This window comes from Neophocaena asiaeorientalis, unplaced genomic scaffold, assembly GCF_003031525.2.
Source record: "Neophocaena asiaeorientalis asiaeorientalis breed wild unplaced genomic scaffold, Neophocaena_asiaeorientalis_V1.1 scaffold430, whole genome shotgun sequence".
In the NCBI taxonomy this organism is placed as follows: Eukaryota; Metazoa; Chordata; class Mammalia; order Artiodactyla; family Phocoenidae; genus Neophocaena; species Neophocaena asiaeorientalis.
Window position 1 is genome coordinate 3,703,456 of NW_020173691.1, and position 17,494 is coordinate 3,720,949.

Consider the following 17,494-nt stretch of genomic DNA (forward strand, 5'->3'; position numbering starts at 1 on the left):
TTTGCGGTACGAGGGCCTCTCACTGTTGTGGCCTCTCCCATTGCGGAGCACAGGCTCCGGATGCGCAGGCTCAGTGGCCATGGCTCACGGGCCCAGCTGCTCTGCGGCATGTGGGATCTTCCCGGACCGGGGCACGAACCCGTGTCCCCTGCATCGGCAGGCGGACTCTCAACTACTGCGCCACCAGGGAAGCCCTACCCTTCTATTTTTATTCTTCATTCTGGTTCTCATTTTTTGTTTGCATTCCTTCTTTCTTCATTTCCCTCCATGTTTCCTTCATCCATTCCTAAAAGCCAACAAAAAAATTGTGCAACCTTTTTCTCTTCTGAAGTTAAGTCTAACACTGCTTCTAATTTTTAAGTAGTCATATCAAAAATCAGTTCAGGAATTTACATTTTCAAATTGGCAGAAATGTAGGTAAACCCATCCACATTCAAGAAGAGAACATTTTGACAGTTCTTAAATTCCCAGCTGGAGTTTTACTTGTACAGAATGGTTATAGGTAATTTGCTGACACTATCTAGGAATCAGAAGGTCAGGCTTATTACTTCTCATGTGGCTTCCCTGAGTCCTCATAGTGCCATTCAAAGAGCCCTGGACCTGAAGTCGGAAGATTTCTGTTATTCTGTCTGTTCCACAACCAGCTAGTGGTTGCCTTTCTTTCTCCTGGGTCTCACTCTCATAGTTGAACACTGGATGATTGGTCTACTTGATTTCTACCTTTGTGTCCTCCTAGGATTGTGATTCTCTAAGCCTTCTATAGAAATGATCATCCTGGGACATTTAGACACTATTTCTTTATACATGCTTAATGCCATTTTTGTGAACCTAATCTTGAACATCACAGCTAAAAGCAATCTTTCTATACTTTGAGAAATAACTAATTGTACATCCTAGATTTCTCAAGACCACTCCTGCAGATAGCCTAAGGTATGATAATGTTAAAGACTTAAATGTCACTATCTCATGTCTTTTTATGTGGACATAAGACTTCCTAGACCCCTGGTAATTATTTCCCTGCAGGAGCTCTTGCCCTGCATTCTCATGGGGCCACCAAGTCAGATCTCATGGTACTGGGCACAGCAATTCTTAAGCTGAGCTCACTGCTGCTCTCCTGGACATGACAGGTACATTTCTGCTCTGCCAGGACTGGCGTTTTTACTTGTGGTTCAGTTGGTTCAGTGGTCTTTTATTGGCATCTGCTAATGATGAGCTGGGTATAAAAGCCTGTCTCAGATGCTGATTCCACTGCTGAGTACTTTGTCTCTGTTACTGATCCGAAAGCATGGCATTTCCTCCTGACTGACCACCCTTAGACTATTGACAAGACATGGTAGAGAGTGCTAGCTCTCCCAGGCACCATGCTGGTGTCCTCAGGGCACCAACGTTGTGTGATGACCTAAGGAAAAGTGGTGGAGAGACACTTTCCTTTTCTGTTAAGTTCTGCTACAGGGAATCCCAAGGTAAAGCTGTTTAGGTCAGAAAGTAAAACAACTATTTCAGCATTTACTTAGAACTTTGTTTTCCATAATATTCAAATGAAGCTCAATTAGTGTTAAGTTGGGGATAAATCTCAGACTTGCTGTATTCAGAATCATCTTCCTCATTCAATGACTATGGCTTTTTTACTGAGTCACTTCATGATGCCTGGGTCATCCCTCCCTCAGGACCAGTCCTCTCCCAGATTTCTCAGTCTGCATGCAAATGGGTTTCCGGAGGCTGACACTGCCCTTTTTCCAGATGTCCCCAAACACATCTGAATCTCTTTTAGGCTCAAGCTGAGGCTTTATTAGAGTTGCATAAAAAGCTGGATATTGTTCAAGTTCCTGACTGTATTTTCTGATTCCCTTGAACATTTGTACTCTACCTTCTCATAGAGCTCATCCTGATGAGGGTCCTAACACAACTTGTTCATAAGCTTTTTCATGGTTTGCTATGTTTATATCTGGTCTCTCCTGAGTGTTAACCTTCTCAAAGATAGACCTTGTTTTCTTCTGTTGTGTCCTCTGTCATGTTTTGCAGAGGACTGCTCACATACTAGGATTTTGATTGGGACAGAGATATCCAAGAATATCACTGGTGCTTTTGGAACAGTAAATTAATTTCACCTCCTTAGGCCACAATAACTCCCTGTGCTAAGGATACTGGGCCATGTCTACTAATTCCCAAAGAACCAGATCTCATAGTTACTTAAAGTATACAGAGAAGTTGGGTTTGCTTCTTCAGCTTTGAATCCCTGGAGTGTATTTTGGTGGTTTAAAATATAGAATAACACATTGGCAAAGAATCCTAAGGAAGTAAGCATGGGGCACTGGGAAGATTGTAATTACACAGAATTTTAAGGGACTGGAACACTTGGGGTAGCTTAATGCTATGGTTAATTGCAGGCTAGTCAGAAAATCATTCTTATTTCAACACTTTTTAAATAATCCTTATAAAATGCCCTTAGCAAAATTCCATGTAGTAAACATAGATGCATCTTTCTTTGATGTCTGAGGATTTTTTAGAACATTTAGGTCAATATTGAAACATATATTTTCACTTTTGTGTTAGAGGGCAAAGATGATGCAGGACCTTGGCCTTGGCTGAAGCAGTCAGTATATATTAATATTTCCTAGACATTGGTTTAGATAAAGCTTTGATCTCATTAAATTTTTTATGATTTTCTTCTTCACTATCCTACTCGCGAAATTAGATTTGTAATATTTTTATGATAAAACCTATGCATACAGGAAAAGATCACCCCAAAGTATTCCCTCTACTCAGACATAATTCTTTTTTCTTTTTAATAGTTATTTATTTATTTGGTTGCATGGGCTCTTAGCTGTGGCAGGAGGGCTCCTTAGTTACCACTTGTGGGCTCCTTTGTTGCGACTCCAGGGCTCCTTAGTTGAGGCATGTGAACTCTTAGTTGTAGCATGCATGTGGGATCTAGTTGCCTCACCAGGGATTGAACCCAGGCCCGCTGCATTGGGAGCGTGGGGTCTTATCCACTGTGCCACCAGGGAAGTCCCCAGACATAATGCTTTTTAACATATTTCGGTGTTTGGCTTGTTTTGTAACTATGCTTCCAGTGATTTTTCCCTCTATACATTACAAATTTAAACTAATCTTGGCATCAACATATAGAATAAATATCTGCAAGTGGCAAAAACATTGATGCTTCATGGAAGAGTAAAAAAAAATACAGTTTTTTAAAAAAGGCTCTCTTGGCATGTATCTTTAGCCCTGCCAACTAAAAATTATCACTTGCCATCTACCTCAACAAAGATCAGGTCACTAGCCACTGCAGTCGCTGACCTTCAACCCAGGAATTCAGGGCAGAGATCAGCACTGAGACACTCTGTGCTCTAGCAAAAACTGGCAGAACAGGCCTTTAGTTAGATATTTTCAGGAGAAGAATTTATGAGCCTAATTTCTTGCATCTTCTCATATCTAAGAAAGCACTAAAACCATTAAAGGAGACATCTGCTCCTCGTGACCAGCAGCAACCCTCTGCCAAAATGTGTGCTGGATTGTACACGTCCCCCTCCCCCCAAATCACATGTATGTACATGCTGGATTGTACACGTCCCCCTCCCCCCCACCAAGGGAGCAGTTCCTCAGTATTATCTGAGAGGCTGTCTCCCGGGCTATGGTCCTCAGTCTGCCCCAAATAAAACTTAACTCACAACTCTCACATGGTGCATTTTTATTTTCAGTTGACAGCTCCCATTCCCTAAGATAATAATTTTTTAAAACAGATTTTATTTCTGTTTCTCTGGTGTTTTCAGGGAAATAGTGCATGGTAAAACCACTGCTAGAATATGCTTCAAGTGAGCTTTGGAGAAGTGACAGTACATATGTTTGTAGGATCAAATTACAAATGGTTGCCCTCAACCTCCCTCACCTGGCACAGGCAGCCAGGCTTTTATTTCTTATCCAAATATGGAGGTTTCTTCTCTAAAGAAATGGAAAAAGCCATTTAAGAAAATGCCTAGTATAGATGTTGACTTCACAGACTTAAGTCCTTCTTCTTACATTCTTACAATAGAGGGGGAAATAGTGTGAGAGTGTTTCCCTTAACTCATATAAAGGAAGGTTGACCAGCTACATGTTCTCTTGTATCTCATGCTTGGTAGCCAGGCATATTTTCATTCAGGAGAGAGACTGATGGATAAAGAGACATAACAGCAGAGGAAACCCTTATTAGCTAAGCAGTTATTCCTTAAATATGAATGGACAAGTAAGAATCAATAGATAGGAGATGGCGGAAGAGTAAGACGTGAGGATCACCTTCCTCCCCACAGATACACCAGAAATACATCTACATGTGGAACAACTCCTACAGAACACCTACTGAACACTGGAAGAAGACCTCAGACCTCCCAAAAGGCAAAAAACTCCCCATGTACCTGGGTAGGGCAAAATAAAAAAGAAAAAACAGAGACAAAAGAATAGGGATGGGACCTGCACCAGTGGAAAGGAGCTGTGAAGGAGGAAAGGTTTCCACACACTAGGAAGGCCCTTAGCGGGTGGAAACTGCAGGTGGTGGAGAGGGGAGCTTCAGAGCCACGGAGGAGAGCGCAGCAACAGGGGTGCAAAGGGCAAAGTGGAGAGATTCTCGCACAGAGGATCCGTGCCGACCAGCACTCAACAGCCAAGAGGTGTGTCTGCTCGCCTGCCGGGGCGGGCGGGGGCTGGGAGCTGAGGCTCGGGCTTCGGAGGTCGGATCCCAGGAAGAGGACTTGGGTTGGCTGCGTGAACACATCCTGAAGGGGGCTAGTGTGCCACGGCTAGCCAGGAGGGAGTCCGGGAAAAAGTCTGGAGCTGCTGAAGAGGCAAGACTTTTTCTTGCCTCTTTGTTTCCTGGTGGACGAGGAGAGGAGATTCAGAGCACCGCTTAAAGGAGCTCCAGAGGCGGGACCGAGCTGCAGCTATCAGCGCGGATCCCAGAGACAGGCATAGGATGCTAAGGCTGCTGCTGCCGCCACCAAGAAGCCTGTGTGCAAGCACAGGTCACTATCCACACCTCCCCTGCCGGGAGCCTGTGCAGCCCGCCACTGCCAGGGTCCCAGGATCCAGGGACAACTCCCCCGGGAGAAAGCACGCCTCAGGCTGGTGCAACGTCACGCTGGCCCCTGCCACCGCAGGCTCATCCCACATCCGTACCCCTCCCTCCCCGCAGCCTGAGTGAACCAGAGCCCCCGAATCAGCTGCTCCTTTAACCCCATCCTGTCTGAGCGAAGAAGAGACGCCTCAGGTGACCTACACGCAGGGGTGGGGCCAAATCCAAAGCTGAACCCCAGGAGCCGTGCAAACAAAGAAGAGAAAGGGAAATCTCTCCCAGAAGCCTTAGGAGCAGCGGATTAAATCTCCACAATCAAACTGATGTACCCTGCATCTGTGGAATACCTGAATAGGCAACGAATCATCCCAAATTGAGGAGGTGGATTTGAGGAGCAACGAGATATATATATAATTTTTTTTTCCTTTTTCACTTTTTGTGAGTGTGTATGTGTATGCTTCTGTGTGTCATTTTGTCTGTATAGCTTTGCTTTTAACACTCATCCTACAGTTCTGTCTGTTTTTTTTGTTTGTTTTAGTATAGTTTTTAGTGCTTGTTATCATTGGTGGATTTTTTTTGGTTTGGTTGCTCTCCTGTTTCTTTATTTCTTTTTCTTCCTTTTAAAAAATTTTTTAGATAATTTTTTTTATTATAATAACTTTATTTTGTGGTCTTTTATTTTATCTTCTTTCTTTCTTTTTTTTTTCTCCCTTTTATTCTGAGCCGTGTGATTACACACTCTTGGTGCTCCAGCCAGGCATCAGGGCTGTGCCTCTGAGGTGGGAGAGCCATGTTCAGGACACTGGTCCACCAGCTCCACGTAATATCAAATGGTGAAAATCTCCCAGAGATCTCCATCTCAACGCCAAGAACCAGCTCCACTCAATGACCAGCAAGCTCCAGTGTTGGACACCCTATGCCAAACAACTAGCAAGACACGAACACAAGCACACCCATTAGCAGAGAGGTGCCTAAAATCATAATAAGGCCAAAGACAAGCCAAAATACACCACCAGATGTGGACCTGTCCACCAGAAAGACAAGATACAGCCAAATCCACCAGAACACAGGCACTAGTCCCCTCCACCAGGAAGCCTACACAACCCACTGAACCAACCTTAGCCACTGGGGACAGACACCAAAAAAACGGGAACTACGAACCTGCAGCCTGCGAAAAGGAAAGCCCAAACACAGTAAGTTAAGCAAAATGGGAAGACAGAGAAACACACAGCAAATGAAGGAGCAAGGTAAAAACCCACCAGACCTAACAAATGAAGAGGAAATAAGCAGTCTACCTGAAAAAGAATTCAGAATAATGATAGTAAAGATGATCCAAAATCTTGGAAATAGAATGGAGAAAATACAAGAAAAGTTTAACAAGGACCAAGAAGAACTAAGGAGCAAACAAACAGTGATGAACAACACAATAAATGAAGTTGAAAATTCTCTAGAAGGGATCAATTGCAGAATAACTGAGGCAGAAGAACAGATAAGTGACCTGGATGATAAAATAGTGGAAATAACTACTGCAGAGCAGAATAAAGAAAAAAAAAAAGAAAAGAATTGAGGACAGTCTCAGAGACCTCTGGGACAACATTAAACGCACCAACGTTCTAATTGTAGGGTCCCAGAAGAAGAAGAGAAAAAGAAAGGGACTGAGAAAATATTTGAAGAGATTATAGTTGAAAACTTCCCTAATATGGGAAAGGAAGGAGTTAATCAAGTCCAGGAAGCACAGAGAGTCCCATACAGGATATCTCAAGGAGAAACATGCCAAGACACATATTAATCAAACTATCAAAAAATAAATACAAAGAAAACATATTAAAAGCAGCAAGGGAAAAACAACAAATAACATACAAGGGAATCCCCCTAAGGTTAACAGCTTATCTTTCAGCAGAAACTCTGCAAGCCAGAAAGGAGTGGCAGGACATATTTAAAGTGATGAAGGGGAAAAACCTACAACCAAGATTACTCTACCCAGCAAGGATCTCATTCAGATTTGATGGAGAAATTAAAACCCTTACAGACAAGCTAAAGCTAAGAGAAGTCAGCACCACCAAACCAGCTTTACAAGAAATGCTAAAGGAACATCTCTAGGCAGGAAACACAAGAGAAGGAAAAGACCTACCATAACAAACCCAAAACAATTAAGAAAATGGTAATAGGAACATACATATCGATAACTACCTTAAATTTAAATGGATTAAATGCTCCAACCAAAAGACACAAACTGGCTGAATGGATACAAAAACAAGACCCATATATATGCTGTCTACAAGAGACCCACTTCAGACCTAGGGACACATACAGACTGAAAGTGAGGGGATGGAAAAAGATATTCCATGCAAATGGAAATGAAAAGAAAGCTGGAGTAGCAATTCTCATATCAGACAAAATAGACTTTAAAACAAAGACTATTACAAGAGACAAAGAATGACACTACATAATGATCAAGGCATCAATCCAAGAAGAAGGTATAAAAATTGTAAATATTTACGCACCCAACATAGGAGCTACTCAATACATAAGGCAAATACTAACAGCCATCAAAGGGGAAATCAACAGTAACACATTCATAGTAGTGGACTTTAACACCCCACTTTCACCAATGGACAGATCATCCAAAATGAAAATAAATAAGGAAACACAAGCTTTAAAGGATACATTAAAGAAGATGGACTTTAATATTTATAGGACATTCCATCCAAAAACAACAGAATACACTTTCTTCTCAAGTGCTCATGGAAAACTGTCCAGAATAGATCATATCTTGGGTCACAAATCAAGCCTTGGTAAATTTAAGAAAATTGAAATCATATCAAGTATCTTTTCCAACCACAAAGCAATGAGACTATATATCAATTACAGGAAAAAATCTGTAAAAAATACAAACACATGGAGACTAAACAATACACTATTCATAACCAAGAGATCACTGAACAAATCAAAGAGGAAATCAAAAAATACCTAGAAACAAATGACAATGAAAACACGATGATCAAAAACCTATGTGATGCAGCAAAAGCAGTTCTAAGAGGGAAGTTTATAGCAATACAATCCTACCTTAAGAAAAAAGAAACATCTCAAATAAACAACCTGACCTTTCACCTAAAGCAATTAGAGAAAGAAGAACAAAAAACTCCCAAAGTTAGCAGAAGGAAAGAAATCATAAAGATCAGATCAGAAATAAATGACAAAGAAATGAAGGAAACTGTAGCAAAGATCAAAAGAACTTCCTTCTAAGAGTAGGACTGGGGTTGATGAGAGAGTCTGCTGCTTTTTTCCATGCTAAGTCTTCTTCATGACTTGATCTGTGACCATATACATGAGTTATTTTATTTAAAAAATTAAGAACGTAATGACCATTTGCTCTGGGGGTCCCCCGCCTAAGAATTCATTCTCTGCTTCCTTGTAGTAATGGTAACCAGATTTTCAACTCCTGCACACAGTTCCTATGTGTTAGAAGAAGGGGACCCCACCCTTACATCCCATCTTGTCCACCCAGTGCTTGGATGAGGACCGAGTACATGGCCCAGATGTGGCCCATGAGACGTGAGACCGAGAACATCGCCCAGGATGTCTGGGGAAGTTTCCTCTCTCTTTTCTGAAAGCCACCTGGAGGGAATTGGTCTTAAGGCTGGATGTGAACAAGGACGCATGCAGCCCCAGAAGCCACTGAAGGCCACGTTGTGACCATAAGGTCTCCAAAGGAAGGCGACACTGCAGAATTCAAGGAAGAGAAATGGAAAAATCGTTCTGGGAATCTCTAAAGAGTCACTGTTTACAGCGTCACCTGAGGCCGGCTCTACAACTGAAATATTTAAGTTATGTGGGCCATTAAATTTTATTTTTATAGCCAGTGTCAGCCAGGTCTTCTGCTACTAACAACCAAATGAGTTCCAAAAGGCAAGAAAATAAAGGAAGAAAGAAACACTTTGAGAACATCTATAAAACAAATAACAATATAGGATATTTTATAGAATTTTATACATTATAAAATACTTCTGCAGGTATCTCTTTGATCTTCACAGGCATCCTTGTGAGGTAGGAGTTATTTGTTTGTTACAAATGAGAAAATGAAACAGAATAGTCAGGTGATCTGTTCAAGTTCCCTTGGTTGTAAGTTACATGATCTTCTGACTCTTACCAAAATACCACACTGCAGGTATAGATACATGAACCAGTGGAATAGAATAGAGAGCCCAGAAATATATCATGTGTATGTGGAACTTTAATGAGGGCAGAGGTGGCCTGGCACTGAAGTGGAGAAAGGAGGGATTATTCAATAAAAGGAGCTGGAAAATTTGGTTGTCCATTTGGAAAAAAATGAATTTGGATCCCACCCTTACACCATACCCAAAAATCAACTCCAGATGGATTAAGGACTTAAATGTCAAAAGCAAACTTTAAAACACTCAGTAGAAAAATATAGGTGGATACCTTTCTGACCTTGGGGTAGGGAAGGATTTCTTAAACAGCCACAAAAGGTGCAAACCATAAAAGAAAAAATTTATGATTTTGACTTTATTAAAATTAAGATGTTTTGTTCATCAGAAGAATCCTTAAAGAAAGTGCAAAAACAAGCTACAAACTAAGATAAAATCATTTGTAACACATATAACTGGCAAAGTTTAGTATCAAGAATATGTAAAGACTCCTCTACTAAGGAAAATTCAAACAGCTAAGTAGAAAAAAAGATTTAAAAATGAAAGACCAAAATATGGGAACAGATGCTTCACAGAAGGAGAAAAATATATAGCTAAAAACATATGGATGGATGCCCAGCCACTTAATAGCAATATGGACGAGCAAATCAAGATAGAGAACAGCAAGTCAAGACTATAGCAGGCAAAACTTTATGCTCAATTTATTGGCAAGAATTAGGAATTTAAACTAGACCAAAAGTCAGAGAGTTTATGGATCAACAAGATTTCTTAAATATTGCTGGTGTGAACTGGTTAATCACTTTGGAAAGCTACTTGGCGTTATCTTTAATGTTGAATATTCATATACCCTACGACCCAACAGTTTTCTAGGCATATACCAAAGAAAATTCTTACATTTGTCCACCAGAAGAAACATAAAAAACATTCACAATAACATTGTTTGTGATAGCAAGAGCAGATAATAAAAGACTATCAACAGGGAAACAAATAAATAAATTGTGGTATATTATGGGATATATTATACCAATGAAAATGAATGAACACAGCTACAGCTACATAATCATATGATGTCAAGTGATAAGTTTTCAGATGACCACAGCATCATATTCTTCATAAATGTTCAAAGATTACTAAAACCAAATAATACAATTTTTGAGCAAACATACTTGTACTAAAATTATTTTTACAAACAAGCAAAAAATGATAAAAACACAAAACTCAGCATGTCAGCAGTGCAGTACGGTAATGGACTGGGAGAGAATCATGTAAGTAGATGTAAATATTGTTCATCTTCTAATTCTTGGGTTGTGTGGTTGGTTTTTATTACAAACAAAGCAAGAGCCAATGAATAAAAATGAATAAATGAAAAAATGAAATAGAGTCATGCACAGACCAATAATGACAGTACATTGTAAACCGAGTTTTCTCATCCATGGAGTGGGATTGATGATAATTTCTGACCCCTAGAGTTGTCATGAGGATTAAAATTCTTTGAGCAGTGACTGGCACAGAGTAAGTTTTATATTAGTCCTTGGAAAAGATAGAAAGGAAAGAAGGGAGAAGGAAGGAAGGAGAAAAAGAAGAAAAGAATAAAGGAAGGAGGGCAAGTATGAATAATCTAATTCTGAGCACTTGAAGTTCGTCATTAAAACATTAGTCCCTCAGTATCCTGTGATAAACCATAATGGAAAAGAATATGAAATAGAATGTCTTTATACATGTACAACTGAATCACTTTGCTGTACAGCAGAAATTAACATAACATTGTAAATCAACTATACGTCAATAAAACAAATTAAAGAAAACCATTAATCCCATACAAAGAGATGTCAAAGTGTGCTAACAAAGGTGGGCTTAATCAGGGAAAATTCTCCAGAGAGGGTAAATTGTGAAAGATTTTTTTTTTTTAATGTAAAAGCGTTGCTAAACCATAAATACAGAAGTTGAATTGGTGGTGGCTTTGGGTTACAAGCAGAATGGATGGCTCAGACAAGATAAATGAGAAGTTTTCAGCTTCTCTGTATTGACCTCAAAGTTACCTGTTATGGTTCACTTATCTTCTCGCTTCATTTGCTTTCTTTCCATTGTCTAAATTCTTCTTGGCTGTCTATGGGATAGAGTCAAGAAGGAATGAGTGAGTGTCTGGGTGGGTGTGTCTTTGCTAACCTTTGGGTTATTTTATTATTTACATTACACCTCTCTTCACCAGATCACAAAAGGCCGTCACTTAAAAAACAAAAGCAAAGGCATGAACATACACACACTATTATATATAAGACAGGTAACCAACAAGGACCTACTGTATAGCACATGGAACTCTACTCAGTATTCTGTGATAACCTATATGAGAAAAGAACCTAAGAAAGAATGAATACGTGTATACGTATAACTGAATCACTTTGCTGTATACCTGAAACTAACACAACATTGTAAATCAACTATAATCCAATAAAATTTTTAAAAAATTTGTAAAAGGAAGAAAACAAAGGCGAAAAACTCTCTTAAACCTATGTCCTACAACAAATGAAGGTCCAAGTCGTAAGAAACAAAAATAAGTTTTAATTTTTACCTTTCCTGACAATAGTCTACTTTTTTCATTTTTCTTTTGTATAAACGTACATTAGGAAGACCAAGAAAAACATACAGAATTATCTGGTTCCTTTGTTCAGGCAATAAGAATTGAAAATGCCTTCTCAAGTTTGTATACTTCCACTGACCAGTTTCCTTTGATCCAGGAATATTCTTTCCCTTCTCAGTCCTTCCAGTCCTTTCCTAATTTATGGAAAGGCCAACTAACAGTTACAAATAGAAACTTGTTATTTTAAAAAGTCACTGTAAAAAAAAAAAAAAAGTCACTGTATAGGCACAGGACTTCCCCCAAATCAAAAATAATGTAGAAAGGGAGTCAGAGATAAAGTCGTTTCAAACTTGTACAAAACCGAAAGCCCTTATTTCCCTCTTCATTCACAGGATTTTTTTTTTTTCTCTCTTTTCAGGCTGTGGGGTAAAAAGCATATTGTGATTTGTATAAGAGGCATGTTCCCATTTATACCTTTAACAAATTCAACTTGTATTGGATTCTGTAGTACATTTTAGTCTGTCCATAATTGAAATCCAGTTAAAAAAGAAAAACAACAGGAGTGGATAATCTAGATGCATTTTCTATGGTTTTTGTGAGTCCAGTTTTTGGATAGTGAAATTCTGGAGAGAGGGATGGGATATCTCCAGAGGCTTAGTTTAGCATCCTCAAAGCTATCCCCTCTTCTCCCCCTGTGCACATGACAGTGTCTGCTTTACTAATCAGAGGGAAATTTATCATGGAGGATTTAGGGGAGATATTTATGGCGTCTGTAAGCACAATGGCCTTGCCTTGTGTGATGTCAGCTATTCTCTTTAGGAGATAAAAGGGCACAGCTGGTAAGAGAATAGACCAGGGACCATTTCAAAATTTCAAAACAGAAGGCCTTGTTGAAGAAGAGGGATTTTAAACAGGCTTTGCTTTTGTTTTATTCCTAATAGGATGAACAGGTGTGGGAGTCAGTGCAAGAGGGCCGCTGAGATGATCGTGGAATAAGGGAATGACTGTCTTTTGATGGCTGGGGAAAGATTGAGATTTTCAAACTTCAAATTAAGCGAGGTAGCGCAAACTCTTAACACCTGTGCACATCAAGGAACTAGGAACCTAGGTCAAGGCAAGACAGGGGGGTGCCGTGCAAAGTTTTCATTAAGTTATGGCATCCTCCTAGCTGAACAAAATGGAAAACAGCTTTGTGACATGTGTCTGATGTAAACACACACACGCTGTTCTAAATTCATTGTACTAATGGCATGAAGTCTCTGGGGGAGGGAGGGTTCTACTATTTCTTGAACTTATGGGCTAAGTATCCTAGACATGTTATCTCTTGGAAGAGAGGATGAAATAAGGTGGTAAACTGATTTTTAAAAACTTAAGGTCATCACAATGAATTATAAGAATTATTAAATGGCTTAGAACATATTAAAGCACTGAAAAAAGTAAAGTCATAGATATACTAGAAGTTATTAATAGCATTAATATTATGAGCATTGGCCCCATATATTTTTTATCTTTGTAGCCTCGTGGCTCTAACACATAGAAAGCCCTCAATAAATATTTGTCCAATTACTAGATAAAAGGTAGTCACACTTTTTAAAGTGGCTGTAAAATACCTGGAAGAAAAAGTAAGAGAATAACCTTGCTTTATGAATAAAGTATAGATCGTTTAGGCATTACATTTTCCACTTATTCATTTTTCAACAAACATTTGGGGAGGTGGCATAGCATTAGTTTAGACAATTCCTCTTAGGGACCCATTAAGCAGGATTTTCTGTTGACAGGATAGATGTCTTTACAGCTGGTTGGAGTTTAGTTCTCTGAATTCCAGACCTAAGGAAGAAAATGATCAGGATGTAGGAAATATGACCTATACATTGCTCATTCTCTGCATGAGTCAATCTTTGAAGTCCAAAGATAAAAATCATCATTCATCACCAAACTTTCCTATAGTCATAAGGACAGACACTCCAGCCGTCTTCCAAAATTACCACGCTGACTGGCAGTGGGAGAGACTGAACCAGCCGTGGTTACCTTTATGACACATGGTTCTTGCCCTCTGATTGATGCTATGAATGAACAGGCAGGAAGAAAAGACTTAAAAGTCAGCTAACCGTTGCTGAATTAATCCAGCCCACAGCATTCAAGGACTGAAGGGCCACCGGACTCTGAGAGCCAGCGGGAGAGGCAGGGCTGTTTCCTCCTGGGGAGCGATTTCATGAGGAGAAGTCCTGACTTCAATAAAAGAGGGTCTGTCTATTGCTTTATTGGGCAATGAAAGTTCCCATCATACTGATCAAAGGTTGAGGATTTGGTACATATGGGAATGCTTTAATATCTCACCTGTGGCTGAGACAGATGTGCATTTCCAAATGCTAATTTCTTTTCCTGTGAAGGCAGGTGTACAAGAAGAGCTAAGGGAAAAGGGAACATTGTTTTTTACCAATGAAAATATGAATTCAATTCAATTCAGTTTCAAAACATTTTGTTTACTTTGTGTCCCTTAAGTAAGTAGAATATTATCCTGGGGAAATAAAGGAGGTAGTAACTGAAGTAAGATAGGAAGGAAGGAAGGAAGGAAGGAATGAAGGAAGGAAGGAAGGAAGGAAGGAGGGGGAGAAAAGATAGCTGAGGGACATTTTGTGCTGTTTCACAGACACAGCATCGTTTTTGGTCCTCTCAGCAGTCTTGGGAGGTAGGTGGTGTTTAATCATTTTACAGATGAGGAAAATGAAAGCCAGGGAGGTTGTTACTTGCCTAGTGAGGTGAACATTGTTCATTTATTTTTGTGTCCAGTGTCTGAATTCCTTTCTATATTTTGGGAATTGCTCACTTTCTGATTCTTAGTAATGGGGATGAAGCAGGTAAAACCTCTTACTCTTGAAGGCACTATTCACAATAGCCAAGACATGGAAGAAACCTGAGAGTCCACCAAGAGAGGAATGGATACACGAGACATGGCATATATATATATATATATATATATATATATATATTTGGCATATATGTATGACATATATATGTATATACACACACACACACGCATATATATACAATGGAATATTGCTCAGCCATAAAAGATAATGAAATAATGTCATTTGAAGCAACATGAATGGACCTAGAGATTATCATACTAAGCGAAGTAAGTCAGACAAAGGCAAATATCATATGATATCACTTATAGGTGGAATCTAAAAAATAGTACAAATGACTTATTTACAAAACAGAAAGAGACTCCCAGACATAGAAAACAAACTTACGGTTACCAAAGGGGAAAGGGTGAGGCTTCCTTCCAATAATATGTCTTTCTATTTTCTCAAGTTTACTTTTGTGTCTTTCATGAGTGCTACAGTTTTCATTATAAAAGTGCTGATATTCCATTCTAAGTTTGCTCTCACTGTCTCGTTATTATAAATAGAGTTGTCTTTTCCACTGTATAGTGTAAATGGTCTTTTTGAATACATGTGGAGATTATTTTTTTTTACATTGATTTTGTAGCCTGTGTTTTTAAAATTAATTTCTCTTATTGTTTGCTGTGGCTTTCCCATTTATTATTTTGGCTTTCCCCAAATCATGTTATCTGCTAATAGAGATAATTTTACCTCTTTCTCTTCTATTCCAGAATCTTTTGGATAAACTCCTGTCCTACTCAATACAGAATCAGATTTCCTTGCTTGCAACTGAGAATGCTTTATAATAATCAAGGATCAAAAATCTAGGAAGTGATAAAAACAGATTCCAAAACAAGTCTACTTTCCTTAACCCAAGCTTCCTATTACCTTTCCCTTGATGACATCTATAAAGGAAACCATATGTGACAGAAAGTCAACTTAAGTGCAAGGGAGATGTTTTTCGCTCATGCAGCTAAAAATCCAGGGGTAGATCTGGTTCCAAGCAGGACCTCGGAGTTCAAATGACGATATTAGGGCTCATTATTTTACTCTCTTAGCTCCTGATTATCTTCACATGTTGGCCTCTTTTTTGCCTATTTCAAGTGGCTTTCACCATTGTGATTGGCAATATGGCCATAACTACTTCACTTTACATTTCCTCAGAATTTTTTTTTTTTTTTTTTTTTTTTTTTTTTTTTGCGCAGTACGCGGACCTCTCACTGTGTGGCCTCTCCCGTTGCGGAGCACAGCTCTGGACGCGCAGGCTCAGTGGCCATGGCTCACGGGCCCAGCCGCTCCGCGGCATGTGGGATCTTCCCGGACCGGGACACGAACCCGCGTCCCCTGCATCGGCAGGCAGACTCTCAACCACTGCGCCACCAGGAAAGCCCCTCCTCAGAATTTTTATCTTGAAAAAGATAATCAAGAATAATTACCATAGGAAAGTTTCAAGTGTGACTCTGATTGATGCAGGTTGAGTCCCGTGCTCTTCCTTATTTATCCTTAAAGTGAGTGCCCTAGTACCTATGGGTCACACACCCATTTATGGAATCAGGTAATGGAGTAAGTCACACATGAGCCATAGGACCATAAGCTACAATAGGAATGCTTCTCCCAATAGCAAAGATTCAGTGCAAACAATAAATGTCCTGAATACCAGACCCTGCAGTTTTTTCTGTTACATTGGTTCCATTAAGAATTTACTAAGTAACTCCTGTTTAGTAGTATCCAAACCTTCTAGTGTCCATACTGTTCTAAGCATTGTGGTATATCTAATATGATGTTTGGAAAACATGAACTGAGTGTCACATGTTTCCATGAAGAGTGCTGTTTACAAAGCAGAATATAAATAAATGCTACAGAAGTCAATTTGTTATGGGAGGGTGAGAATATAAGGGAGTATTCCTTGGGCTGCTTGAGGTTGCAAACCATCTTTTGCAAGAGGTAGAACTTGAAACTGAGTTCAACAAGCAGGTGTTGAGCACCCAGATACTGGTTTTAAAAAGACAAAGGCAACTCTGGTCCTCAAGAAATTTGTGATCTAGTGGGGAGATAATTTTTCCATGTTGTTTGTGTTCTAATGGAGGTATGTGAAAAGTATAAAGGAGGTATGAAAGAAGCAGAGTCCAGTAAGCCTAAGGAAAGTCAGGAAAGTACCCACAGAGCAGCTGATGATCTGAGTCTTGCAGGAGCGGAAGTTTGTCAGGTAGACCCATAGGTTGGAGTAAGGTTGAGTAGGAATGGGGTGAAATACAGCCCAAGCAAACAAAATAGTTCAGAAATGAGGTTGAAGGTAAAAATAGAGTTTGAGCATGTCAGAGAGCTAAGAGAAATAAAGTTGGAGGAAAGTACAAGATGAAGAGTCTTACGTGCTGGCTAGGCAAGGGAGAGCCACGGACAAAATTAATAGAGCTATCATCAGAGGTTTAGCCTTCTGTTGAAAGATATTAAAAAACTGTAAAATCTAAACTCTAAACAACAACCACAGACATACTAATGTCCCTTTATCATTATAATTTTATTTCTGATGGATATTTAATTGACAGCAAGTTAGACCACTTCCTTTTTTAGTTTCTTCTTCTGTTGATTATTTAATGATCTGGAAATGACACTTGAGCAAATGCTATGGAAAGGGTCCTTGTGATCTTTCTGGTGTTGTGAGGGATCCCTTTGCGGTATTAATAATTTTACCTTCTAGTTGATCTGTCTGTGGAAAAGACATTTACTCGCAAAGTCAGAATTCTGTTTATAATTGATATGCAGAAATCCCCAGGAAAATTCCCAAGTAGGTCCTGATGATAACCTGGCCAGGCCA